Genomic DNA, 26,718 nt, shown 5'->3' on the forward strand with positions numbered 1-26,718 from the left:
AGAAAATAACTAGAGAATTGATTATACGTTACAACACGATTCTACGATTTGCTCATGAACTCCAACAGGGTTTCTAAACGACCTCTGGCGCTGTATGAAACAAAAAGAACCTGTGTCAGTCACATTTCATTGTACCTGCTTTATACAACATTTATAGCACATATTCAGGTGCAAGAAAAGGATTGTTTTTCTCTCATATTTATCAACACAAAGAAATGATATAGCTTAATGCGTCTATCTGTTTCTTGCAAGGTTACATTAAAAGATTGCCAGTGCATTGGCCATGAGCATTTTCATTCTTTGGGGATGCTTCGGGAAGCAATTGTTGGCTTCAGCTATCAGTGGGCATTATTTAAGATTACCAGTGGAACAAGTCTATTACACGTAATGAGACAAATTGTCTTGGAGCATATACTAAAGGATGAGTTATCAGGAAAAAAACAGAGAGTTGTCACTTGAATATTCTCCACAGCTAACTTGCCAAGGGCTCAGCAGAAATTAAAGTATGTTTACAAAAGAGCTTTCTGGTGAAATGGAAATCCATCATTACATGTCAGACCAGGAAGTATAGAGTGATGAATAGGCCTACAACCTTTACTGTCCAAGGCTGGCGCCAATAATGAGAGGCCATTCTTATGACATATGGAAACATTCAACAACTCAAGCTAGCTGTTTGTTTTAAACTTCCAGATGTTGCCAATAAAAAAAGGAGTGAACACATTGAACTGTTATGAGACAACATAAGGTTTTGAAGAATGGTTATTACACAGTCCCTCATGTTTACCTCAACTGTAATATATATTGTGGCTAAAACAATTTTTAAATTAAATAAAGAGCAAAAAAGGCAGAAATCAAACAAACTGGTAAATACCTGTCAAGAACAGCAGAAATACGAAGAGACAAGACTGATGGATGTGTGCAGTCATTGCTTCCTCAAACATTACCTTTTATTCTAACTTCTTTGGCATCTGTTTAAGTGAACAAAACACGATCATTCACGTATTTTGCTCCTGAGGATTGAACATGAGCAAAATACAGACAGTATGCAATGAACAGAGCTCCAATAGTTTAGTCTTTCCAGGTCAGGTTTAGCTAAGAAGTCAATTTGTTGGACCCCAACGTTTCTCCCCTGAAGAATCAAGGTCAGCATTTCATTATCAATCTTATCAAAAAGAAGAATACATTCTTTTGAGATGAAGATTCCAGGCTATTCCAAATGTGGTAACTCAATTAGGTAAAGGAATTTGATTAGATAAATACAAAGGGTGGAATCTTTTGAGCTCCTTAATGACATAAGCAATGGCGAGTCAGTTGGAAACACGTAGTAAGATCAAAAGAGTCAAGCCCTTGAGTTTGAGAAACAGAAAATCCAATTTTCCACCATTTTAATGGCAAGACCAGTGTTTAGTTAGTGAATGGAGAAAAGCTGTTTGCACATATTACCTTGTTAACTGATTGCACATTGTTACCTAATCTAACCTCATTAGTGGGCAACAATTCTTGATGTGAAAATCTGAGCAAGCACCTGGCAGCTTCAAGTTGTCAAATGCTCCACTCAGCCTCCAGCTTGACCAGGATTCCCTAACATCTCAAGGCCCGCTCCATAGACAGTGGACACCTAAATCCTTCATCGACAGAATTTGGCATTGAATACACATCAGCTTCGCTACGCCATCACGGCATGAATGTAAGCCTCCCTGAAATAACTCCACAGAGGCTGGTTTCCCACCACCAAGTCACCCTTTATTTACAGGTGCATAGCACTTGATATTGGTCCAGCTTCCTCAGAGTGAACAGAGCTTCTGACATTTCCATTTATATCTGATTGGGGTTGCTCGAATCAAGGAACTCATTTTCTACCAGGTCTACCTGGCTGACCTCATTACAGTCACTATACTCCCCTTCAACATTCGTGGATGTGGGAAGAGTCATCAACAGTCTGATTTTCATGTGGGAAATTTTCTAATTCCTGCCCGGTGTGTGGGAGAAACAAGAATTGATTGAATAGGCTGGGCCTGCACTCATTGGAATTTAGAAGAATGAGAGGCAACTTTTTGAAGCATACAAGACTCTCTGAGTACTTCACAGTGCATATGAGGAAAGCCTGTTGCCCCTTGTGGAAGAGTCTAGAACCAGGTGGCATAATCTCAGAATAAAGCGTTGTCCTTTTAAGACAGAGATGAGGCGGAATGGCTTCTCTCAAAGAGTATTGAATGTTTGGAATTTTTACCGCTATGGGCTGTTGAGGCTGAGTCTTTGAAAAATCTTTCTATCTCAGCTTTGAATATACTTAATCAGCAAGGGAATCACGGTTCATGGGGAAGAGGCAGAAAAATGGAGCTGAGTCATCAGATGAGCCATGATGTCATTAAATGGGGAACAGGTTTGAGGGGTTGAATGGACTGATTGTGCTCCTAAGCCTATGGCCACAAAGTTGCTAACATACAGTTCAGCCTGAGACAATATACAGGGGGAGGAACCAAATTAGTAGAAGGGGTGCAGAGTTCATGGTCTGGACCAAAGGATATTGGTTTCAATATTCCCAACATTGACTGGGAAGAAATTTATGCACAGCCAATGCCAGGCATCAGAAAAACAGTCTGATCGTCTAAAGCAAAAAACTTGAGGAAAGAGATGGTGAGAATTAGGAATCGTTTCTATATACGTGGACTAACAGGTGTGTTGCACTCTGCATTGACAGAACATCTCCATAGGACAGCTTGTAAATGAGAAATATGAGGGACTAACAACAGATCCTTGGGGAATGCGAGAAATAACAGTGTATGAGTGGCAAGGGAAGCCATTGTATGTTATTCTCAGCCATGATAGGAAAAATCAGGATAGAAATGATCAGTGCATCTAATTCTGTTGGTCCATAAGGGGGGGTGGGGGGCATTGGAGGAGGATGGTGTAGTCAACGGTGTCAAATTGTAATCCAGTCAAGAAGACTCCATTTTCTCCCCTTTGGCCCAGGAACTCCCTAGCTACGTCCGTGACACCACGCACGCCCTCCACCTCCTCCAGGGCTTCCAATTCCCTGGCCCCCAACACCTCATTTTCATCATGGACGTCCAGGCCCTATACACCTGTATTCCTCATGCAGATAGCCTCAAGGCCCTCCGCTTCTTCCTGTCCCGCAGGCCCGGCCAATCCCCCTCCACCGACACCCTCATCCGCCTAGCCGAACTCGTCCTCACCCTCAACAACTTCTCTTTCGATTCCTCCTACTTCCTACAGACAAAGGGGGTGGCCATGGGTACCCGCATGGGCCCAAGCTATGCCTGCCTCTTTGTAGGTTACGTGGAACAGTCCCTCTTCCGCACCTACATAGGCCCCAAACCCTACCTCTTCCTCCGTTACATTGATGACTGTAACGGCGCCGCCTCTTGCTCCCCAGAGGAGCTCAAACAGTTCATCCACTTCACCAACACCTTCCACCCCAACCTCAAGTTCACCTGGGCCATCTCCTACACATCCCTCACCTTCCTGGACCTCTCAGTCTCCATCTCAGGTAACCAGCCAGAAACTGATGTCCATTTCAAGTCCACTGACTCTCACAGCTACCTAGAATACACCTCCGCCCACCCACCATCCTGCAAAAATTCCATCCCCTATTCCAAATTCCTCCGCCTCCGCCGCATCTGCTCCCACGTTGAGGCATTCCACTCCCGCACATCCCAGATGTCCAAGTTCTTCAAGGACCGCAACTTTCCCCCCACAGTGGTCGAGAATGCCCTTGACCGCATCTCCCGCATTTCCCACAACACGTCCTTCACACCCTGCCCCCGCCACAACCGCCCAAACAGGATCCCCCTCGTTCTCACACACCACCCCACCAACCTCCGGATACAACGCATCATCCTCCAACACTTCCGCCATCTATAATCCGACCCCACCACCCAAGCTATTTTTCCATCCCCACCCTTGTCTGCCTTCCGAGAGACAACTCTCTCCGTGACTCCCTCGTCCGCTCCACACTGCCCTCCAACCCCACCACACCCGGCACCTTGCCCTGCAACCGCAGGAAGTGCTACACTTGCCCCACACCTCCTCCCTCACCCCTATCCCAGGCCCCAAGATGACCTTCCATATTAAGCAGATGTTCACCTGCACATCTGCCAATGTGGTATACTGCATCCACTGTACCCGGTGTGGCTTCCTCTACATTGGGGAAACCGAGCGGAGGCTTGGGGACCGCTTTGCAGAACACCTCCGCTCGGTTCACAATAAACAACTGCACCTCCCAGTCGCAAACCATTTCCACTCCCCCTCCCATTCTTTAGATGACATGTCCATCATGGGCCTCCTGCAGTGCCACAATGATATCACCCGAAGGTTGCAGGAACAGCAACTCATATTCCACTTGGGAACCCTGCAGCCCAATGGTATCAATGTGGACTTCACCAGTTTCAAAATCTCCCCTTCCCCCACCGCATCCCAAAACCAGTCCAGTTCGTCCCCTCCCCCCACTGCACCACACAACCAGCCCAGCTCTTCCCCTCCTCCCACTGCATCCCAAAACCAGTCCAACCTGTCTGTACCTCCCTAACCTGTTCTTCCTCTCACCCATCCCTTCCTCCCACCCCAAGCCGCATCTCCATCTCCTACCTACTAACCTCATCCCACCTCCTTGACCTGTCCGTCTTCCCTGGACTGACCTATCCCCTCCCTACCTCCCCACCTATACTCTCCTCTCCACCTATTTTCTTTTCTCTCCATCTTCGGTCCGCCTCCCCCTCTCTCCCTATTTATTCCAGAACCCTCACCCCATCCCCCTCTCTGATGAAGGGTCTAGGCCCGAAACGTCAGCTTTTGTGCTCCTGAGATGCTGCTTGGCCTGCTGTGTTCATCCAGCTCCACACTTTGTTATCGTGGATACTTTTACATTTGAATAGCATATGTTGTGACGCTATGTAACTGCTTTAAAGGATCTGTGACATAATGCATGATTCTAATGAACTGGAGCACAATTTTAAAAATATTTAAACACCCGTTTCTGCAGGTTTAAAAACTCTGACTAAAACTACATACATCACAACTCCAATAAATTTGTGTTTATTGTTTCTAACCTTGTTCACTGGGATTACTTTGCCTTTTCTTCATTACCACAAGTACAATGCTTTCATGCATTATTAAAACAAAACAGAACTATTTAATATATCAGCCTAAAATGTATGAAGTGTTACAAAGCAATGGTATAAAATACAATGGATTGACCATTTAGGTGTTTAATAAACATAATGTTAGTTTTATTTGAACAGATAGTAAAAAGAAATCCAGAAGTTTAGACTGATAGTTTCTTTAAGCTTTTGAAAGTTGCCAGTTTTGGTGCAGTTTTGAAAGCTGCCATTGACTGAAAGTTATAATTAACACCAGTATCCCATTAAATTCTGAACCTACAATAAATGCCAAAATTACAAGGGATATCCACAAGGGATTTAATTAATATTCATTGAATTACTGATTGCCATTGTATCTGAATGTGATTTTGCTCGTCAATTTCTAATTGTTTCATCTCTTTCTAAACTGTAACATGTTGGGCACAGTCTCAATGGAAAAGAATTACTTGCAGAAATACACAGTTATTGCTCTGGAAGAGAAAGATAGACTACATTATAGCTTCCTTCATCTGTACTGCATTATATCTTTTTTGATACTTTTCATTCATATCTTTCAATTTCTTATTAGCTTTAAAAGGTACCCGTGTCATGGTTTCCCTACACACCTGCCTACTTATTGCTGATCAGGAAGACAGCAGTATAATAGCAATGCTGCTGAATTAGTGATCCAGAAATCTGGCAAATGTTTGAACCACAACAACAGTGGGAAACATTTAAATTCAATTAATCAACAATATAGCATAATGCTAGTCTCAAAATTAATGTTAGTAAGTTACTAGATTGCATTGAGCACCATGCCATCCTTACTTGGTCTCCGATGCTGTTGACCCTCCATTGACCTCCCAAACAGTCTAATAAGCTAATCTATTGTAGGTAGCTCACCATCACTGATTCAGTGGCAATGAAATGTGAAAGTCACATAGTTCGAAGGCAATATAAGCTGCTTTATCATTGAGAAAGAGATGACTGGTGGTCAGTTTAATCTAAGGGCCACCATGCCTCAGGAGAGAGGTAGGATTTAGAAGGTTAGGCCTCTGTGGTAACCTCAGCTGGTATAGGAATTGAACCCACACTGTTAACGTTAACCTAAACCACAAACGACCAGTCCTTGCTGACCAACCACCAGGGAGACGGGTATTCAAGGACCACAACTTCCCCCCTCCAGTGATAGAAAATGCTCTCAACGTCATCTCTCGCACTTCCCGGACCTATGCCCTAACACCCGATTCTCGCAACAAAGACAAAGACAGAATCCCGTTTGTCCTCATGTATCACCCCACTGACCTTCGTATTCAACGTATCATTCTCCATCGCTTCTGTCACCGCAATCCAACTCCACAAGCAAAGATATATTCCCCTTCCCAGCACTATCTGCCTTCCGTAGGGGCCACTCCCTCTGCGACTCCCTCGTCTGCCCTACACTCCCCACTAGCCCCTGGCACTTTTCCCAGCAAGTGCTACACCTGTCCCAACACCTCCCCCTTCACCTCCATCCAAGGCAGCAAGCAAACCTTTCACATCAGATAGACGCTCATCTGCCCATCCGTCAATGTGGTCTATTGGTCCGTTAATCCCAATGTGGCTCCCATTTGTATTGGTGAGACCAAGTGTAGGCTCGGACACCACCTTGTAGAGCACCTGCGCTCTGATTGTGACAAACGACAACACCTTCCAGTCGCAAACTATTTTCAACATCCCTTCCCTCTCCCTGGGTGACGTGTCCATCCTTGGAACACCACCCTGAAACTGGAGTAACAGCACCTCATATTCCACCTTGGGACCCTTCAACCTAATGGTCTCAATGAAGACCCTGAGGGGAGTTGTGTATGTGCCTCTTCGCAGTTGTCAGGACGTAGGGAAGAAAATAAATCAGAAGATATAAAGTGCACATAGGGAAGATACTATTACTATAATTAGGGAGGACTTCAACGTGTAGGTAGACTGGGAAAATCAGGTAGGTAGCGGATCCCAGGAAAAGGAATTCATGGAATGCTTACATGATGGTGTTTTTGGACCAGCATGTACTGGAGTTCACTAGAGAAGAGGCAATTCTGAATTTAGTGATGTGTGATGAGACAGCCTTGACTGGGGACCTTGAGGTGAAGAAACTCCTAGAGGGCAGTGACCATAAGATGAGAGAATTCACCCAGCAGTTTGAGAGGAATCAGATGCAATTGATTCACAATTGAGTAAAGGTAACTACAAAAAGACATGGATCCGGCCAGAGTTGTTTGGAAGGGAAAACTAGCAGGGAAGATGGTGGAGCCGCAGTGCCAGATGTTTCTGGATATAATTCAGGAGGCAAAACAGAAATGCATGCCAAGGAAGAAGAAACTTATTAAGGGGAGGACGAACCAACCATGGCTGACAAGGAAGGTCAGGGACAACATAAAAGCAAAACAAAAAGCAGAAAATGTGGGATGGTTAGTCGTACACCAGAGCATTGAGAAGTCTTTAAAAACCAGCGGAGGACAACAAAAACAAATAATGGGGGGAAGAAAATAAAATACGAGGGTGAACTAGCACGTAATGTAAAAGAAGATTGCAAGAGTTTTTGTAAGATATATAAAAGTTAAGAGAGAGGCAAGTGTGGACATTGGGCTGCTAGAAAATGAGGCTGGAGAAGTATTAACAGAGAACAAAGAAATGGCGAAGGAACTGAATGTGCACTTTGCATCAGACTTTACAGTGGAAGACACCAAAGGCATACCAGAACTTGGGATCAGGGGTGAGTATAATGTGCCATCACTAAGAAGAAAGCTGTAAGTCTGGAGCTGGATAACCCAACTAAACCAGATGGACTACACCCGAGCGTTCTTAGGATATAGCTGAAGAGAATATCAAGGCATTATGGAGGTGGCAATATCTCAGGAATCGATGGAGCCAGCATGGATCCCAGAGCACTGGAAAACAGCTAATATAAGCCCCTGTTTAAAAAGAGAGGGAGGATTAAGACAGAAAATAGTAGGCTGGTTAGCCTGATCTCAGTCATTGGTAAGATGTTAAGAGTCCATTATAAAGGATAAGATTTCAGAGTACTTGGAAATGCACGATAAATGCAGGCTCAGTCACCATAGCTTCGTCAAGGGGTGGTTGTGCTTGACAAATCTGTTAGAATTCTTCGAGGAGGCAATGGGCAAGCTTAATAAAGTACACCCCATGGGTGTGACCTATTTGGATTTCCAGAAGGCCTTTGACACAGTGCCACATGCAGCTGCTAAGTAAGATAAGGGTCCATGGTGTTAGGAGTAAGGTACAGGATAAAAGATTGGCTGAGTGGCAGAAGGCAAAGCATGGGGATATGGGCAGGGACAGATGATACAAAGCTAGGTGGACACGCAGGTAGTGTTGATGATGCAGGGAGGCTACAGAAGGTTTTGGAAAGTCTGGGAGAGTGGCAAACAGAGTGCAATGTGGAAAATTTTGAGGTTATGGACTTTACTTGGAAGAATAGAGGCATTGACTATTTTCTAAATGGGGAAAGACTTCAGAAATCTGAAACACAAAGTGACTTTGGAGTCCTAATTCAGCGTTTTCTTTAGGATAACAGTTGGCAGTTATGAAGGCAAATGCAGCGTTTGCATTCATTTCAAGAGGGTTAGAGTAAAAGAGCAGGGATGTACTGAGACTGTATAAGGTTCTGATCAGACAGCATTTGGAATGCTAAGCGTAGTTTAGGTGCCTGTATGCAAGAATGGGTGTGCCGGCATTGGAGGAATTCCAGAGAAGGTTTACAAGAATGATCATGGAAATGAAGGGCTTGTTATATGAGGAGTGGTTCAGGACTCTAGGTCTGTAGTTGATGGAGTTTAGAAGGACAAGTAGGAATCTCATTGATACTTACACAATTCTGAGAAGCCAGGAGAAACTGGGGCCCGAGGGCAGAGTCTCAGAGTGAAGGGCTGGCTTTTAGAACTGAGATGAGGAGGGGTTTCTTCAGCCAGCGTGTGGTAAATCCGTGGAATTCATTCACAGAGGGGTGTGGAGGCCAAGTCTTTGACTGCATTTAAGACAGAGAAGGATAGGTTCTTGATTAGTAAGGGGATCAAGAGTTATAGGGAAAAGGCCAGAGAAAAGGATTGAGAGACACATCAGCCATGATTGAATAGCAGATCAGACTTGATGAGCCACATGGCCTAATTCTGCTCCTATATCTTATGGTCAGGACTTTTCTCCCTGGAGACAGGAGGACTAAGAGGAGAATTGACTAAGATTTCTAAAATCATGAGCAGGCCGGTTAGAGTTGATAGGGAGAAGCTGGTCCTGCTCATAAAAGAAACAAGGGGTTGTAGATTTAAATGTGATGTGCAAAAGAAGATTGGTATTAAAAAAAAACTTTTTCGCACAGCGAACGGTTAGAGTATGGAACATACTGCCTGAAAGTGTGTGGAGTCTTTCAAATGAAGCATTTAAGAGGGAATTGGATGATTATTTGGATAGAAATTGTGTGCGAGACTATCGGGGAGAAAGCAGCAGGTTGGCACTAGGCAATGATGCTTGTTTGGAGAGCCTGTACAGACACAGCAGGCCAAATGTTCGCCTTCTTTGTCGTGACTATTCTGTGATGTCAGCGATGCCTCTAGCATAAAAGTGTCCCCTGCTGATTCCTCATCACTAAATAACACACATCCTCCATTTCGCATCATTGAGTAGTTGTTATCCAACATTCTATAATCGGATGGATCTCAACTTTCTCTGGTGAAACACTAAGAAGGCAAAAGCTAATGTCTTTGATTCACCACACATTCCATAACCTGGTTACCAATTCCACCAATTGGTGGCTGTGTTGGAACTTGTGGTCCCCTTTAAAACTGATTTCTTTTATTATTCCATGTTTAGTATTTCCTGTATTGTATGAGACCTCATTTAGCAGTGTTACAGTAGTAACTAGACTTCTGCAAAAGTAAACAAAAGATTTATCAGATGTCACACTACTGTATTATGAGTGCATTGTTTGGGGGGATAGAATATTCTTGCTCTTAGAAGGAATGAAAACTGACTTTCAAATAGATATCGGTAAGCAGACTATTATCAACCACTTTGCCCCATGATCATTGGTCAAAAAAGATTCAGACTATTGGTGAACATAGTGAAACTGATCATGGCCCATGCAATAGGGGAGATCATCAAGTGCTCAGGGCAATCCTCATCAGGCAAACACAAAGTTGTCTTTAACAGATGGGCAAGAAGAAGAGGAGGAAACCCCTGGGGAAAAGTCCCAAAAACTTCAGCTACAAAGCAGGATGCTGCCTTCAAAACTTTAACAAGACAAAGGCATTCCCTGTCAACAGTTTGTCCCCTGGTACCAGTGAACCATCTCTAATTGTCGCAGGTTGTGTATTTTCTTTATCTAAATAACTTTTTCTTAAAATATATTCATTTGTGGAATTTGTGCATTGCTGGTGGGACCAGCGTTTAAAACCCGTCCCTAATTGCCCTTGAGAAGGCAGTAGTGAGCTGCCTTCTTTGAGACATATAAAATAATCAGAGGGTTAGATAGGGTGGATAGGGAGAGCCTTTTTCCTAGGATGGTGACGGCGAGCACGAGGGGGCATAGCTTTAAATTGAGGGGTGAAAGATAAAGGACAGATGTCAGAGGTGGTTCCTTTACTCAGAGAGTAGTAAGGGAATGGAACGCTTTGCCTGCAACAGTAGTAGATTCGCCAACTTTAGGTACATTTAAGTCGTCATTGGATAAGCATATGGGCGTACATGGAATAGTGTAGGTTAGATGGGTTTCAGATTTTTATGACAGGTCGGCACAACATCGAGGGCCGAAGGGCCTGTACTGTGCTGTAATGTTCTATATGTTCTTAAGCCACTGCAGTCCACTTGCTTGACCCACAATGCCTTTAGGGATGGAGTTGTAGGATTTTGACCCAGTGACAGTGAAGGAACAGCAATATATTTCCAAGTCAGGATGGTGAGTGTCATGGAGGCGAGCTTGAAGATGGTGGTGGTGTTCCCATATGTCTGTTGCCCTCGTCCTTCTACATGGAACTGGTCATGAGTTTGGAAGTTCCTGTCTGAGGATCTTTGGTGAATTTCTGTAGTGCATCTTGTAGATGGTACTGCTGCTACTGAGCATTGCTGGTGCAGGGAGTGGATGCTAATGGATGTGATACCAATCAAGTGGGTTGCTTTGTCCTGGATGGTATCAAGCTTCTTGAGTGTTGTTGGGGATGAACTCATCCAGGCAAGTGGGAAATATTCCATCACACTCCTGACTTGTGCCTTGTAGATGGTGGACAGGCTTTGAGGAGTCAGGAGGTATGTAACTTGCAGCAATATTCCTAGCCTCTGACCTGCTCTTGTAACCATTGCGTTAATGTGGTGAGTCCAGGCGAGTTTCTGGTCAATGATAACCTCCAGGATGTTGATGGTCCACAGTGCCTCTTGGATGCCCAGTCTTGAGTTGCCAAATGCGTTTGATATCTGTCCCATTTAGCACAGTGATAGTGGCACACAACCTGATAGAGGTTGTTCTCAATATGAAGGCGGGACTTCATCTCCACAAGGACTGTGCAGTGGTCACTCTTACCGATACTGTCATTGACAGATGTATCTATAGCTGGCAGGTTGGTAAAGATAAGGTCAAGTATGTTTTTCCTGCTTGTTTGTTCCCTCACCATCTGCTGCAGACCCAGTCTAGCAGATATGCCCACTAGGACACCATCAGCTCAATCAGTAGGACTGCTGCTGAGCCACTTTTGGTGGTGAGCATTGAAATCCCCCATTCAGAGTACATTTTGATGCCTTGCCAACCTCAGTGCTTCCTCTAAGCCCTATTCAACATGGAGGAGTACCGATTCATCAGCTGCGGGAGGATGGTACATGACAATAAGCATGAGGTTTCTTTGTCCATGTTTAACCTGAAACCACGAGGTTTCGTGAGATTGGTGTCAGTGTTTAGGACTCCCAGGGCAACCCCCTGCGAATTGTATACCACTGTGTCACCACCTCTCCTGCGTCTGTCCTGCTGGTGACATAGGACATATCCAGGGATGATAACCGTGGTGAATGGGACATTGTCTGTATGATATGAATCCACAAGTATGACTATGTCAGGCTGTTGCTTGACTAGTTTGTTAGACAGCTCTCTCAATTTTGGCACTAGCCACCAGGTGTTAGTAAGGAGGACTTTGCAGGGTTGACAGGGCTGCTTCTGCTGTTGTCTTTTCTGGTGCTTAGGTCGATGCCAGGTGATCCATCTGGATCAGTGATGCAACGTGTGTCTGTTCCTTCATAACAACTCAATAAACTATCTGAAAATTGCTTAGAAATGGTTGACTGCCCATATTAGGTAACTGAGATAGTGGGGTCTTGAAATCTGACTGCTGACTGATCACAACCTAGGCATTCTGTTTGGTCAAGAATGGCTCCTTGGACCAATATCCTCATCATCACAAAGATTATAGTGAGATTTTGGTGGGTAAGTCCTTGATCTGGAAAGGTCGACTCAGGGTGTCTGGGAAAGGAAGTGGCAGGCTGCAAGTGGAGAGAGATCTGCAGCCACAAGGGACCATTGAAGATTTGACAAAGAGGCTGCAGGTTAAAGAAGCTAGCGGACTCAGGCAGGATCAGAGTCTTGACTGGGGACCAGGAGTGTCAGTGCTTCTGGTAGAAAGCTTTGGTGCCTAGGAGGGGTTTGGAGAACTGGGGTATGGAAGATTCATGGAATCCCTACAGTGTGGAAACAGGCCCTTTGGCCCATAAGTTCACACCAACTCTTGGAGCATTCCACCAAACGCATCCCCCTATAACCCACATGCCCCTGAACACTATGGGCAATTTAGCACAGCCAATCAACCTAGCCTGCACATCTTTGGACTGTGGGAGGAAACCGGAGCACCCAGAGGAAACCCACACAGATACAGGGAGAATGTGCAAACTCCGTACAGACAGTCACCCAATGCTGAAATCGAACCCGGGCCCCGGCGCTATGAGGCTGCAGTGCTAACCACTGAGCCACCATGCTGCCCACTCTCTTGATTGTTCTCCTTGCTGGGAAAGGCTTGGGAGAGCTTGGGTTAAAGTGGTCAGGGAGCTAGGCAAGTGGATCAGAGGCCTTGGGAGAAAAGGGTCACAGGTTTGAAGACTCATGCAGAAGTTTGACGACGTGACGAGACAAGTATCTTTCTGACCAAAGCAGTTTCCCAGACAGGTACAGTGGATTCAGCAGCCCTGCAGCCTCATTGTAATCTTTAAAGTCCCAGTACTTCTTGTTGAAGAAATTTGGTTATTCAACAGCTTCCAGCTTCACTTGAAGCCAAAAGTAGACAGGTTTTAGTCAACATTCAGGCTTTTAAGACTTTAACACCCTCACAAGTTCACTCGAGTTGTGTTCACTCTGACACAAGTTCAGCATGTGCATACATAAAGTTTCTCTATCTTATTTTTGTGTTCGATATCTTGTTGTGGCTTCCCCTCATCTAACCATCATTGATTATTGGACCCAATACCCTAATTCCCATTCTCCCCCTATATCCCTTGATCCTTTTAGCCACAGGAGCTATAGCTATCTGCTTCTTGAAAACACAATGTTTTGGTTTGTGTGGTAGTGAATTCCTCAGGCTCACTACTCCCTGGGTGTAGAAATCTTTTCTCGTCTCAGTCCTTAAAGCTTTACCCCTTGCCCTGAAACTCTGCACTCCTCCGCCATTGTGAACATCCTTCCTGTATCTGGCTGGTCTACTTCTGTCAAAATTCTACAGGTTTCTGAGATCCCACCCCCGACTCCCACCGCTCATCTTTCTAAACTCCTAAACTTTCTAAACTATATTTTGATCTCAATGTTTTCCAGTACAAACAAAGATGTTTAATTTCTATTCAAAGCAATACTACAGAACAGCTGAGAGTAACAGAAGTGCTTGACAGCCTTTATAATAGTGGTGATAACTGTGAAATGTATGTACATGCAGTTGTTTTGGTCAGTCTGGTCATGTATATTAACAGAACTAAGCACAAGAGCCCCAAGTAAGGTCACATGTAAAAAGAATGGCTATCATGCGAAGTTGATGTGGAGAGATAATAAAGTACAAATAAACAGGGAGTATTCAATAAACAGGGAGTATGGACAGCCAAAGCACCCATCAGTAAACCAGACCCCACACTGCACACCTGCCAAAAAGGCTGCCAGCAGTCTCCTAGACAGTCAGGAGAATTGGGACCTGACCACAAATAAGGTAACAAGGAATTATATTCATGGGTAGCTAAAGACCACCACAAGGGATGCGAACATAACCCATGTTAACGTAAGAAAGAGATTAATGGACAGGGAACAAAAACTTGTTTTGTTTTACAGTCAACATCTCTCTGAACTTGGAACCCCTAAGGAGAAAACACTGCTGCGCTGTAGCAAATGAATACAAGATTTCAAAACAAAAATCTTGCTGAATATTATCTACAGGAAAAACATAATCTGGATTTTTTCTCCATTTCAGCAAGTTCCTATTGCCAGGAGTGAAAGCAAAACTGTGTCGGCATTTTACCAGCGGTGCCCAGCCATAGAAGTGGCCAATGCTGATGCTGCAGGAGGGAGGAGGGAAGGAGATGGTAGAGACATCCGCAAAGGCAAGGTACACTCATAGTTTTCACTATGTCAAAGTCAGGCAGAGTGGCTTCAGCAATTGCTGACGGGAATGCACATGACCACAATATTACAGCTGACAGGGTGACTATTGACACTGGCAGCCCATCCATGAAGTATGGGGAAGTCATAATGAAAGCCCTCTGCTTCCCACCTCAGTAATATACCCAAATATCTTGTCACGTGGCAACAGCCCCTCCTGACTCAGGTCAGGGTGGGAAGTGACCCACTTAGTTGGCTTACTTAGTCACTGACCCCTAGTTAGTGAATGGTTGTGTCACTGTGGTTCAAGCACTGGTAACAATGATATGAAAGCAGAAATATCTCTCTCAGCCTCAAGGACACCTGCCCGCCTCTCAGCTCAGAGGGAGGGTAAAGTTCAACCCTTCAATAAGCAGAGCCAAAAGCTAATCCATCAAAACTCTCAGAGATCAGCCTCAGTATACAGACTGTGATTTGTTTCACTTATCCTGCCTCTGCAATACCTTCTCCTCTATAGAACCAGACTTTGCTGCCGAATAAAGTCAACGTTTAAACTTGAAGGTAGGCCATTTAGGACTAAGATGAGAAATTTCTTCAGCCAGAGAGTGGCTCAGCCTTAGAATTCTGCGCCACAGACAGTGGTTGGGATCAAAAGTTGAATGTTTTCGAGAAGGAGTTAGATATAGTTCTTAGGGCTGAAAGAATCAAAATGTATGGGGAGATAGTGAGAAAAGGGTACTGAGTTGGATGATCAGCCATGTTCATGTTGAATCATGGGGCAGGCTCAAAGGACTGAATGGCCTTGTATTAATTTTTTTTATGTTTCTATGTAATGTTCACATTTTTCTTCAAGTGACGTGTTGGCCCATTTTGGCATTCATCGTATCCATGACTATGTGTCTGATATATATATATATATATTTATATACAGCTATGTCAATACAATAATATAGTCAATGCATGTTACAAATTTTGAATGTATTTTAAGTTACATCCACCTGGTATTTATCATTTTTGGACTGTAATCTTTATTAATTCTGTGCCTGCTGTGTACGATAGTTGCAAAATAAATCACTTTATAAAATTACAACGAAGTCTGGACATAGTTTTCAATGAATTGATACAGGAAAACAATCCTAGGAAGTACAAATATGTTTAAATCGTATTAATCCACAGGTCAACCACTGCTGATCCTATTTATAAATTATATTTATTAAACCAATTCAGGTATGTTATGACACACATTCAAGGTAGTTAGAACTTGAACCCAGATCTTCTGATCCCTATTATAGCCTTTCAGTCTTTCTGTTTCTCTCACTAATTGCAAATTGTCCAATTCCATAATCTTAGCACCATCTTCGTGAAATGTTAATTCTGTCTTTGCCTCGGGTGAAAAATTAAGCGTCTGTCTTACACAGGCAGATCATCCAATTTCTCGATTTATTTGTTTCTGCCGCTGTGGTACCTGAATACACATTATAATCAATAGAACATCCCCTTGAATGGAATTGAAACTTGGTGAAAGTCACACAGTGGGTTTCATCATTATACTTTCACCTCAGTGACCCAGGTTTGAATCCAATTCAGACTGAAGAGATGGATGTATCCTACCTCTGACAGCTGGAAGGATCCTTTTTTTGAAATAAGTCTGGACATCCACACTATTTACTTAGTGAGTCAAAGTCCTCAGTGCCAGAAAGATCCAAAATGTGTTGTTAAATGAAAATAAATTGATATTCTTACATAGGCAGAACATAAGATGGAAACAGAAGAAATGGAAGTGTTACACTGGTGAAGTAGATGGTGTTGCTCTGAAGATTGGGGTCTCATTGCTGTGACATTATAGATTTTTTGTATAGCTGCATAACACCTGAGTACCAGATGTTATCCTCAGGCACAAATACTGCATTGTCTGCCACCTGATAAATAAAACAAAAATTAATACGGTTATTAGGATAGAAATTTCTGGCACTGCTCACAACAAGTACAGGACTTGCATTTTGAGTGAAATGAGTCAAGTCAGCAAGGTGAATGTATAGACTAATTCTTTATTCAATATGTAAAGTATTTCCCATCATTATGAACAGATTGATGCATAGGCAGATGGGCAGGAGCAGTTTAATAGTGAGCAGGGCTCATTAAAAACGAGGCCGTTGACAATTATAGAGTGACTTGCTTAACAGGATTTTTCCGACAATTTAGGAAACTTGGTTAACATTTTCCCAAGTTTTGGCGAATGAAGCTGATCTTCAGACACAAGGCAAATTGGCAGTTCCATTGAGCAGGGTGTAAAATAATTTGCTGAGCCCAATTTACACTACTGCAAAAGACCCAATTCCAATATCTTGCTACAAAACATCGGATAAGTTGCCCAGTTTCAAAGCTTCCTTGTTTGTACTGGCAAACTGCGTGCCAGCAAATACATATTGCCAGAAAAGCCTGAAGTTTAAAATACACCCAAACATTATACTATTCATCTATCTTCCACAAATAAGTTTTGGAAACAGTGCAAGAGAACCAATTAACATAAAATAGTGTCCGACAGCAGGCACTCTAGATTGACCTAAGGCAGTGTCTTCCTTTTGAAGATTCAAAACTGATAAGAAACAGAAATATGATATTCTGCTTAGTTGGCAGAACGTGAAGGACAACGGTTTAAACACGCTACAAAAGCACAGATAAAATGGAATTCCTAAGTCCATGCACGTAAATATTTTGTTTTGGGGTATATAAAATCAGATCTTTAAAAGGGGCGCTTTATGGCAGCTTTTTAATTTCAGAATGCTGTAGGCAATCTACTTGGGTTCCTGTCCAGGGTTGGACTTTGTTAGCACCTGATCGTCAAGCTGCTCGTGTTTGGACACCCTTGGCAAATCAGAGGCAGCCAGAAGAACAACAACTCTTCCAAGAGATCAGCTGCTCCAAGCAAATCGAAGGAACCCAGAGGCGGGCAGGAGGAAAATCTATATGAGCATCAGGCTTCATAGATGCCATCTTGGTGGGGCCAGAAGCAACATTATTGCTTTTCTTGACCCCCACAAAAAACTCACAAACCTTTTTCAATAATTCCAGTCAGCAACCAGCATCAGTGTCACAATGGACCGCTGATTAGGCCACTATCAGCGACATGGAAATTAGGAAATATGCATTGAACACTCTGGACCTCAAAAAACCATTGGTCCTACTGATGATGCAGAACTCCAAATTACACATGCTCACAAAGGTTTCCGTCGGCTTCTACTCAAAAGCTGATTTCAAGCTGCCCAAAGGTTGGTGATGGACATGATGCCAGCTTGAATCAGGTGGTGAGGATTATACCATGACACCTTTGCACGCCGGGTTTAATTTGGAAACCTTCCACTGAAACACTGTTTTTTGCTATGAGGAAGAAAATGTGCAGATGTTAGAATTAAGGCAAACATTGGAAGTTTGACCTGTGAGCAGCTGAAGTGGTAAGCCGTGACGTGAAGATTAAAAATCTATGGAGATTGCAGCTCTGAGTTTTTACCAAGGTGGCATGACAAGTGGGGAACTTCGATCCTTCTGTAAATATCAAGCCTGGGCTATTTTATCACATTGTGTCTCATTAACATACTGCTGGCCCATATCTCACCTATTCCAAAAGATGAGGGCACCCTTGAACAAATCTTTTAATATCAATGACTTTTCAGATGATAATGAACTATTGTGAGAATGTTGGTGCTAATAAAGTAAAATGCTTGAAATTTCTCCAGGTTTCTCCCGATATCCTGTCTTAATTTTGGCTGAATTACCTGCAAAAACAATTAGAAAAATGTTTTTGATAGCTCAGCCTTATACTGATCAATATTACTCTCAGATTATTTACAATTTAGCTTAGTTCCTATTTTAGTCTTAGTTCCACCTTTAGTTCCTTTATCTTTATTATCAGAGTGTTCCTCAATTATCTGGAAGTCTAATACAGAAACTCTTCAACTGTGCTTTACTTGATTGTTTAATCTGGGTTTTATTACCTGCAATTCTTTCTTCCACTGTTGTTCTGCTCCAGGATATCAAAACTAATAAAAAAAAGTACTGAAAGAATAGGAGGCTTTAACAGTAGCTTAGCACTGACTGAACTGCTCACTTATCCAGTGCAATACAAGCCTCCCACAATGTCCAAGTATTAGCTTGTAAGGGAAAGATTACTTTGAAGCCATGAAATACAATACCATGAATAATTGAATCATTTTGCTGCATAAACCAACAATCTCAGAGTGAAATTAAACTGGCATTCTCAGCAAAACAGCATGACACTGACAGAAGAACTGACAATGAATTGTGCATTCAAATAAAGCATAAGAATGTGTGCCACAGGATTTTACAGCATAGAAAAGGTCCAATTGGACTAAACTGGTGTTTGTGTACCAGCTAATAAAATGTGAGGCTGGATGAACACAGCAGGCCAAGCAGCATCTCAGGAGCACAAAAGCTGACATTTCGGGCCTAGACCCTTCATCAGAGAGGGGGATGGGGGGAGGGAACTGGAATAAATAGGGAGAGAGGGGGAGGCGGACCGAAGAGGGAGAGTAAAGAAGATAGGTGGAGAGGGTGTAGGTGGGGAGGTAGGGAGGGGATAGGTCAGTCCAGGGAAGACGGACAGATCAAGGAGGTGGGATGAGGTTAGTAGGTAGCGGGGGGTGCGGCTTGGGGTGGGAGGAAGGGATGGGTGAGAGGAAGAACCGGTTAGGGAGGCAGAGACAGGTTGGACTGGTTTTGGGATGCAGTGGGTGGGGGGGAAGAGCTGGGCTGGTTGTGTGGTGCAGTGGGGGGAGGGGACGAACTGGGCTGGTTTAGGGATGCAGTAGGGGAAGGGGAGATTTTGAAACTGGTGAAGTCCACATTGATACCATATGGCTGCAGGGTTCCCAGGCGGAATATGAGTTGCTGTTCCTGCAACCTTCGGGTGGCATCATTGTGGCAGTGCAGGAGGCCCATGATGGACATGTCATCAAGAGAATGGGAGGGGGAGTGGAAATGGTTTGCGACTGGGAGGTGCAGTTGTTTGTTGCGAACTGAGCGGAGGTGTTCTGCAAAGCGGTCCCCAAGCCTCCGCTTGGTTTCCCCAATGTAGAGGAAGCCGCACCGGGTACAGTGGATGCAGTATACCACATTGGCAGATGTGCAGGTGAACCTCTGCTTAATGTGGAATGTCATCTTGGGGCCTGGGATGGGGGTGAGGGAGGAGGTGTGGGGACAAGTGTAGCATTTCCTGCGGTTGCAGGGGAAGGTGCCGGGTGTGGTGGGGTTGGAGGGCAGTGTGGAGCGAACAAGGGAGTCACGGAGAGAGTGGTCTCTCCGGAAAGCAGACAGGGGAGGGGATGGAAAAATGTCTTGGGTGGTGGGGTCGGATTGTAAATGGCGGAAGTGTCGGAGGATAATGCGTTGTATCCGGAGGTTGGTAGGGTGGTGTGTGAGAACGAGGGGGATCCTCTTGGGGCGGTTGTGGCGGGGGCAGGGTGTGAGGGATGTGTCGCGGGAAATGCGGGAGACGCGGTCAAGGGCGTTCTCAATCACCGTGGGGGGAAAGTTGCGGTCCTTAAAGAACTTGGACATCTGGGATGTGCGGGAGTGGAATGTCTTATCGTGGGAGCAGATGCGGCGGAGGCGGAGGAATTGGGAATAGGGGATGGAATTTTTGCAGGAGGGTGGGTGGGAGGAGGTGTATTCTAGGTAGCTGTGGGAGTCGGTGGGCTTGAAATGGACATCAGTTACAAGCTGGTTGCCTGAGATGGAGACTGAGAGGTCCAGGAAGGTGACGGATGAGCTGGAGATGGCCCAGGTGAACTGAAGGTTGGGGTGGAAGGTGTTGGTGAAGTGGATGAACTGTTCGAGCTCCTCTGGGGAGCAAGAGGCGGCGCCGATACAGTCATCAATGTACCGGAGGAAGAGGTGGGGTTTGGGGCCTGTGTAGGTGCGGAAGAGGGACTGTTCCACGTAACCTACAAAGAGGCAGGCATAGCTGGGGCCCGTGCGGGTGCCCATGGCCACCCCCTTAGTCTGTAGGAAGTGGGAGGAGTCAAAAGAGAAGTTGTTGAGTGTGAGGACGAGTTCAGCTAGGCGGATGAGAGTGTCGGTGGAGGGGGCCTGGTCGAGTGGAGGGGGCACCTCCTCCCACCCACCCTCCTGCAAAAATTCCATCCCCTATTCCCAATTCCTCCGCCTCCGCCGCATCTGCTCCCACGATAAGACATTCCACTCCCGCACATCCCAGATGTCCAAGTTCTTTAAGGACCGCAACTTTCCCCCCACGGTGATTGAGAACGCCCTTGACCGCGTCTCCCGCATTTCCCGCGACACATCCCTCACACCCTGCCCCCGCCACAACCGCCCCAAGAGGATCCCCCTCGTTCTCACACACCACCCTACCAACCTCCGGATACAACGCATTATCCTCCGACACTTCCGCCATTTACAATCCGACCCCACCACCCAAGACATTTTTCCATCCCCTCCCCTGTCTGCTTTCCGGAGAGACCACTCTCTCCGTGACTCCCTTGTTCGCTCCACACTGCCCTCCAACCCCACCACACCCGGCACCTTCCCCTGCAACCGCAGGAAATGCTACACTTGTCCCCACACCTCCTCCCTCACCCCCATCCCAGGCCCCAAGATGACATTCCACATTAAGCAGAGGTTCACCTGCACATCTGCCAATGTGGTATACTGCATCCACTGTACCTGGTGCGGCTTCCTCTACATTGGGGAAACCAAGCGGAGGCTTGGGGACCGCTTTGCAGAACACCTCCGCTCAGTTCGCAACAAACAACTGCACCTCCCAGTCGCAAACCATTTCCACTCCCCCTCCCATTCTCTTGATGACATGTCCATCATGGGCCTCCTGCACTGCCACAATGATGCCACCCGAAGGTTGCAGGAACAGCAACTCATATTCCGCCTGGGAACCCTGCAGCCATATGGTATCAATGTGGACTTCACCAGTTTCAAAATCTCCCCTTCCCCTACTGCATCCCTAAACCAGCCCAGTTCATCCCCTCCCCCCACTGCACCACACAACCAGCCCAGCTCTTCCCCCCCACCCACTGCATCCCAAAACCAGTCCAACCTGTCTCTGCCTCCCTAACCGGTTCTTCCTCTCACCCATCCCTTCCTCCCACCCCAAGCCGCACCCCCCGCTACCTACTAACCTCATCCCACCTCCTTGACCTGTCCGTCTTCCCTGGACTGACCTATCCCCTCCCTACCTCCCCACCTACACCCTCTCCACCTATCTTCTTTACTCTCCATCTTCGGTCCGCCTCCCCCTCTCTCCCTATTTATTCCAGTTCCCTCCCCCCATCCCCCTCTCTGATGAAGGGTCTAGGCCCGAAACGTCAGCTTTTGTGCTCCTGAGATGCTGCTTGGCCTGCTGTGTTCATCCAGCCTCACATTTTATTATCTTGGAATCTCCAGCATCTGCAGTTCCCATTATCTTTGTGTACCAGCTGTAGTCTTTTCTACATTCTTATTTCCCCTACTTTCTTATTTCATTTCTGATTAAATTAATCTGCATTACTTTCCAAAACCACCTCATGTGGTAGCAAAGATCCTCAGGCAGCAACTTCCAAACACATGATCACTTCCATGTAGAAGGACAAGGGCAACAGATACATGGGATCACCAACAAGCCCCTCCAAGCCGCTCGCCATGCTCACTTGGAAATATATTGCCGTTCCTTCACTGTCACTGGGTAGAAATCCTGGAATTCCCTCCCCAGTGGCATTGTGGGTCAACCCACTGCAAGCGGACTGTATTGGTTCAAGAAGGCAGCTCACTTTCATCTAGTCAAGGGCAACAGGGGACGGGTAATAAATACTGGCCCAGCCAGTAATGCCCACATCCCACAAATGAATAAAAAAAGTCAGCATTTCTTTTGGCAAAGAAGTGACTCCTGTATTTCCTTCTGAGTTTGTAGGTGATTGTAATATAGTTCCAAGCCCTGGTTTTGGTCTTTACAAGATTGGAAACAACTTCCCCTACACCCAATCAATTGATTGTCTTTCCAGTTTTAACGGCCTCAACTAGGTGACTGGTCACCCTCCTCTTTCCTACAGAAAAGAGACTGAGCCTTTTCAATCGCCCTGATCAATATAACTTGCCACTCTGTTATTATAGGTATACATTTTTTTAGCATGTTCACCAGCGCCATGGTGTCCTTTGCATAACATGGAAGCTAGAATGCTCATGGCACTCCAAGTGTGGCACAGACAAGTTTCTGTACCAGATATGCTTAACAATTAGCCTTCAAGTGGCAATGTGGCCCATGGGGAGATCTGTGTAGCCCCCAAGCCCTTGTTCAAAACGCGGGTAAGTGTAACTGGAAGATTGCTATTTCTTTCCCACCTTAATTCTGATAGATTCACTGGTATCTATGGTTTTAGAGTCGATTTGTAGCTCGGGTTGTGGATATTATGGTTGGTTGTTGTGGAATATGTTGCAGAACAATGAACTAGCTCGGCAAGCCAACCAAACACTCCTAGAAAGATCGAAAGTGAGAGGGCATGGAATTATGATAAATGGCAAAAGAGGCAATGGTGAAAGGAGAAAAAGCCTGTGTCACGCAGCAACTACTCAGCATCTGGAAGGTATTGCCTGTGAATGTACTGGAGGCAAGTTCAATTAAGGCATTGAAAAGGGAATAAAATTGTTATCCGAAAAGGAAGAATGTCCAGTGTGACATAAACTGTCTGACTTATACACAATTATTTCAGGGCTATCCAACATTCATTGGGAGAAGTAGGTGCTGAGTTGCTGAGTCTACCAGCTGCAAATAGTAGCAGCAGCTGGGAGAATGCAACACATCACTGCTACGCAATGAATACATGGTTAGGGGCGCTCATAAATACCAGCATACCTGGTCACACTATGTAATGCTGTTTTAATCACTAAGTATCGAACTAGCTTTCTTAAAACATTTGATCCGTTATTCCCTGATAATTGCCACTACCAGTAAAATCCCCATTGTCCAGATCCCAAGCATCCAGAATTCCCATTGTGAATCTCAGATGCTGGTTACATGAGAATTCTGGATGTTTGGAATCTGGATAATCGGGGACTTTACTGTATAATCATTTGTTTTAAGTTTGGATGTTCTACAAGTTTGAAATTAATAATTAACATGTAAGTTTTTCTGTCATCATGGTGATTTGTTTTGTGAGGACGCTTGTGAGAACTTCCTTACAACATAATGGAATTATCTTTACCTTAGGATGTTTCTTGACTTAGCAAGTTAGACCACTGTACTTGAAAGGTGTGTTAGAAATTTCCAGGCTGAGTTTCCTTTGAAGGGAAACACCATATCTTAGACAGAGATGCTTCTTTTCATGTGTTACTTTCTTTTGGGCTGTAGCTTGAAGTCTTTGGATAAGGATGATTGTATAGACCACTGCTCCTGAGAAGGGGAAATATTAAAAATAGATTACCTCCAAGTAAGGAATTAGTCATAGTCTCTAACCTGAACAGTTAGGATGAAGCCTTGAAGAAGTTATTTGAATCTGAGTACATTTAAGCTGAGGTGAATGATAGCTCCAAGAAGAACATATCTCTAATTTAGCAGTTAAAGTCTCAGTTACCTCAAGAGTATTGAGGTGTCAGAAAAATATCTTTTCTCTGATATGAGAACAATACAAGAGGTTGTTTTGGGTACTGTACAAAGTACTTTTTTGTGGAACCTGTTTTGGGATTAATGGGATTATACCTTTAGTTTAGATATTGATTCAGTATAGATGTTGTGTTTAATTTTCTTTAAGTTTATATTGCAAGTGAATAGTTTAGGTTTATTTTATTCTATCTGGTTGATCAACTTCTGTTTTATTGTTCAAGCAAAATATGCAGCATTGCATGCTCAAATTTCAGTGATAGACTACCTCATTGAGAGAAATAACACCAGATAAAATCATAACAGTAGAGTTACACAAAGAATGTGGGGTAATGGCAAGAAGTAAACTGGTCAGAGACCTACTACAAACGTGATGCGCTAAATAGCCTCCTTCTGTTTTCTAATAATTGTGGATTATTTCATTCAGCTGTGGAATTCTGAAATATTGAGTGCTGTTACATATTTGTTCAAAGTTTTAATAGCTAACAGGAGTGTCATGCCTTTTGCTGATATGCATTTTTTGTAACATACTCAAAGGAATTGCTACTAGGAATGATGTCCTTGCGGTCATGACCATGACTAGGAGAGTGAAGAGCAATCCTGTGGAGCAGGACAAGTAACTAGAAGAGGATGGAGAAAGATGGAGTTGAATGGATGTCCATCCTTTAATTGTCATTTTTCCACCTCCACAGAGGTAAAACATACAGAACTGCCTCTCCCCTTGCTTTCTGAGCATATATTTGGAGATCGTTTGAACCTCCACCCTTGTAGATAGAAGAAATCTTTCCTTCCTTCCACATCTTCCACCAAAACTTGCAACGTACAAAGACCTTGAAACATGTTTCCTCCAATGGTTAACGATTCGTGATTCAGCCTTGTTAACAACATGCAGAATCTTCTCAATGCCATCAGCAGTCCATCCCCTTACAGAGGTACAGGCTGACTTTTAGTAGTACAGGCTAGTTGTAAGTAATGCTAGGCATTGATGATATTGGATTCCCCGCTGAAGCGTGCAGCTAACCAACAGTGCAGGGAGCTATAGCATCAGGGAAAGTGAGCATCCAGATCAAAGTTTGCAACCAATCAATGGGTGTTGGTTAATCATTCATCATGATCTTGTTGTCAGGGGTTACCCAATTTAACCCCCTTCAAGTTCGGCTCACTTAGTCAGGAAGTTGAAAGTTTTCCAATTATGAGAATAAGAAACATTGGCAAAATAATATTTCAATGGATACAAGATAATTGCACCTTGGGATAAAGATGAGCTTTCACTTATTCTAAGTGTTTAAGTAAATGAAGAATCCAGTTTCACTACCTCTGGATATCAAACATTTCTGCATCAATGCCTGTGTGAAGTTAAACATCACTTGAAATTTCTTTTGTGTTCAACGTTCAGAAATCAATTACCATGGTTGAATGTATTTTATCTTTTGTAAATAAAGCATATAGATTTTTTTTCACCTGAATCGCATCAGAAGGTATGGCATCTTGGCTCTCGAAAATCAGCATCTTACCCAAGGGTTTGGTACTCCAGCAGTGTACTGTAGTTACCAAACAGCTTATTCATTTACAAATATATTAAATTTCAAAGTACATTAATGATTTCCTCTCTGTTTGAAAGCAAACACAGTCAAATTATTGAAGTGTGAACTGAGGAGTCAATAAAGCTACACAGTTAATTAATGAACTGATGCAAAAAACAATGTTCAAAGCATGTCTGAATCCAAGAAATAGTTTTGGAGGTTAAAAATATAAAGTTGCTTAATGTGGCAATTAAGACAGAGTCAGAACTAGGATCAAGTTGTGCTGTGGACAGTCATCTGTGTAGGACCAAGCAGAATTTCAGTTTTAAATCCATCTCTTAGCAGACAACAACACGAAGAGAATGATTTCCTCGACTTAAATGAAACAAGAAATGTGGGCTTCAAGGACTGTCAAGGCAGCGATTCAGTCAGTTGCTTTTTTTTCATGTCCTCCAGAATCACAGAGAAGGAAAGAAGTTCACAATTTCATTAAGCTGCATTTTACGTTACCTTTGGCACTGTGCTGTCTGGAGTTGCAATCTGTTCAGATGTGGGGACAGGAAGGAAACAAAGCCTTCCCCATTCCTTAATAACATTCAAGATGCATATTCATTTCAATGATGCTGTTGCCAGAATTTAACATACAGCCTTTTAAATCGTACACGTCGATACATTCCTTGCTCAGCAAGAGGTTCAGAGTGGAATTTTCCAGACGCATTTTTTTCTCCACATTGGCCATCAGATTTTCTGCCTTTTTGCCTCACTGAGGAGAGTGCATGCCTGTGAGGGGGGTATAGTGAGTTCAGAGATGGGAAGGGGGAATGTAGATGCTTAATTGGCCTAGTAACCCAGAGCTCTGGATTAAAGTTCTAGAAACCAAAGCTGAAA

General features: G+C 44.1%; 1 long non-coding RNA gene across 2 annotated transcripts; it reads right to left on the minus strand.

Moving 5' to 3' along the window:
- On the minus strand, positions 1 to 26,424 carry LOC125458613 (uncharacterized). Of its 2 annotated transcripts, XR_009446713.1 has the most exons (4): positions 26,341 to 26,424; positions 23,913 to 24,100; positions 872 to 968; positions 1 to 90 (listed from the first exon to the last, which is right to left on the minus strand). It is a non-coding gene; the product is annotated as an uncharacterized LOC125458613 (long non-coding RNA). The 2 variants fall into 2 exon arrangements; XR_007248866.1 differs by lacking the exons at positions 1 to 90; positions 872 to 968 and adding an exon at positions 18,297 to 18,464.
- Positions 26,425 to 26,718: the final 294 nt, after the last annotated feature.

Source organism: Stegostoma tigrinum, chromosome 15 (assembly GCF_030684315.1).
Source record: "Stegostoma tigrinum isolate sSteTig4 chromosome 15, sSteTig4.hap1, whole genome shotgun sequence".
Classification (NCBI taxonomy): Eukaryota; Metazoa; Chordata; class Chondrichthyes; order Orectolobiformes; family Stegostomatidae; genus Stegostoma; species Stegostoma tigrinum.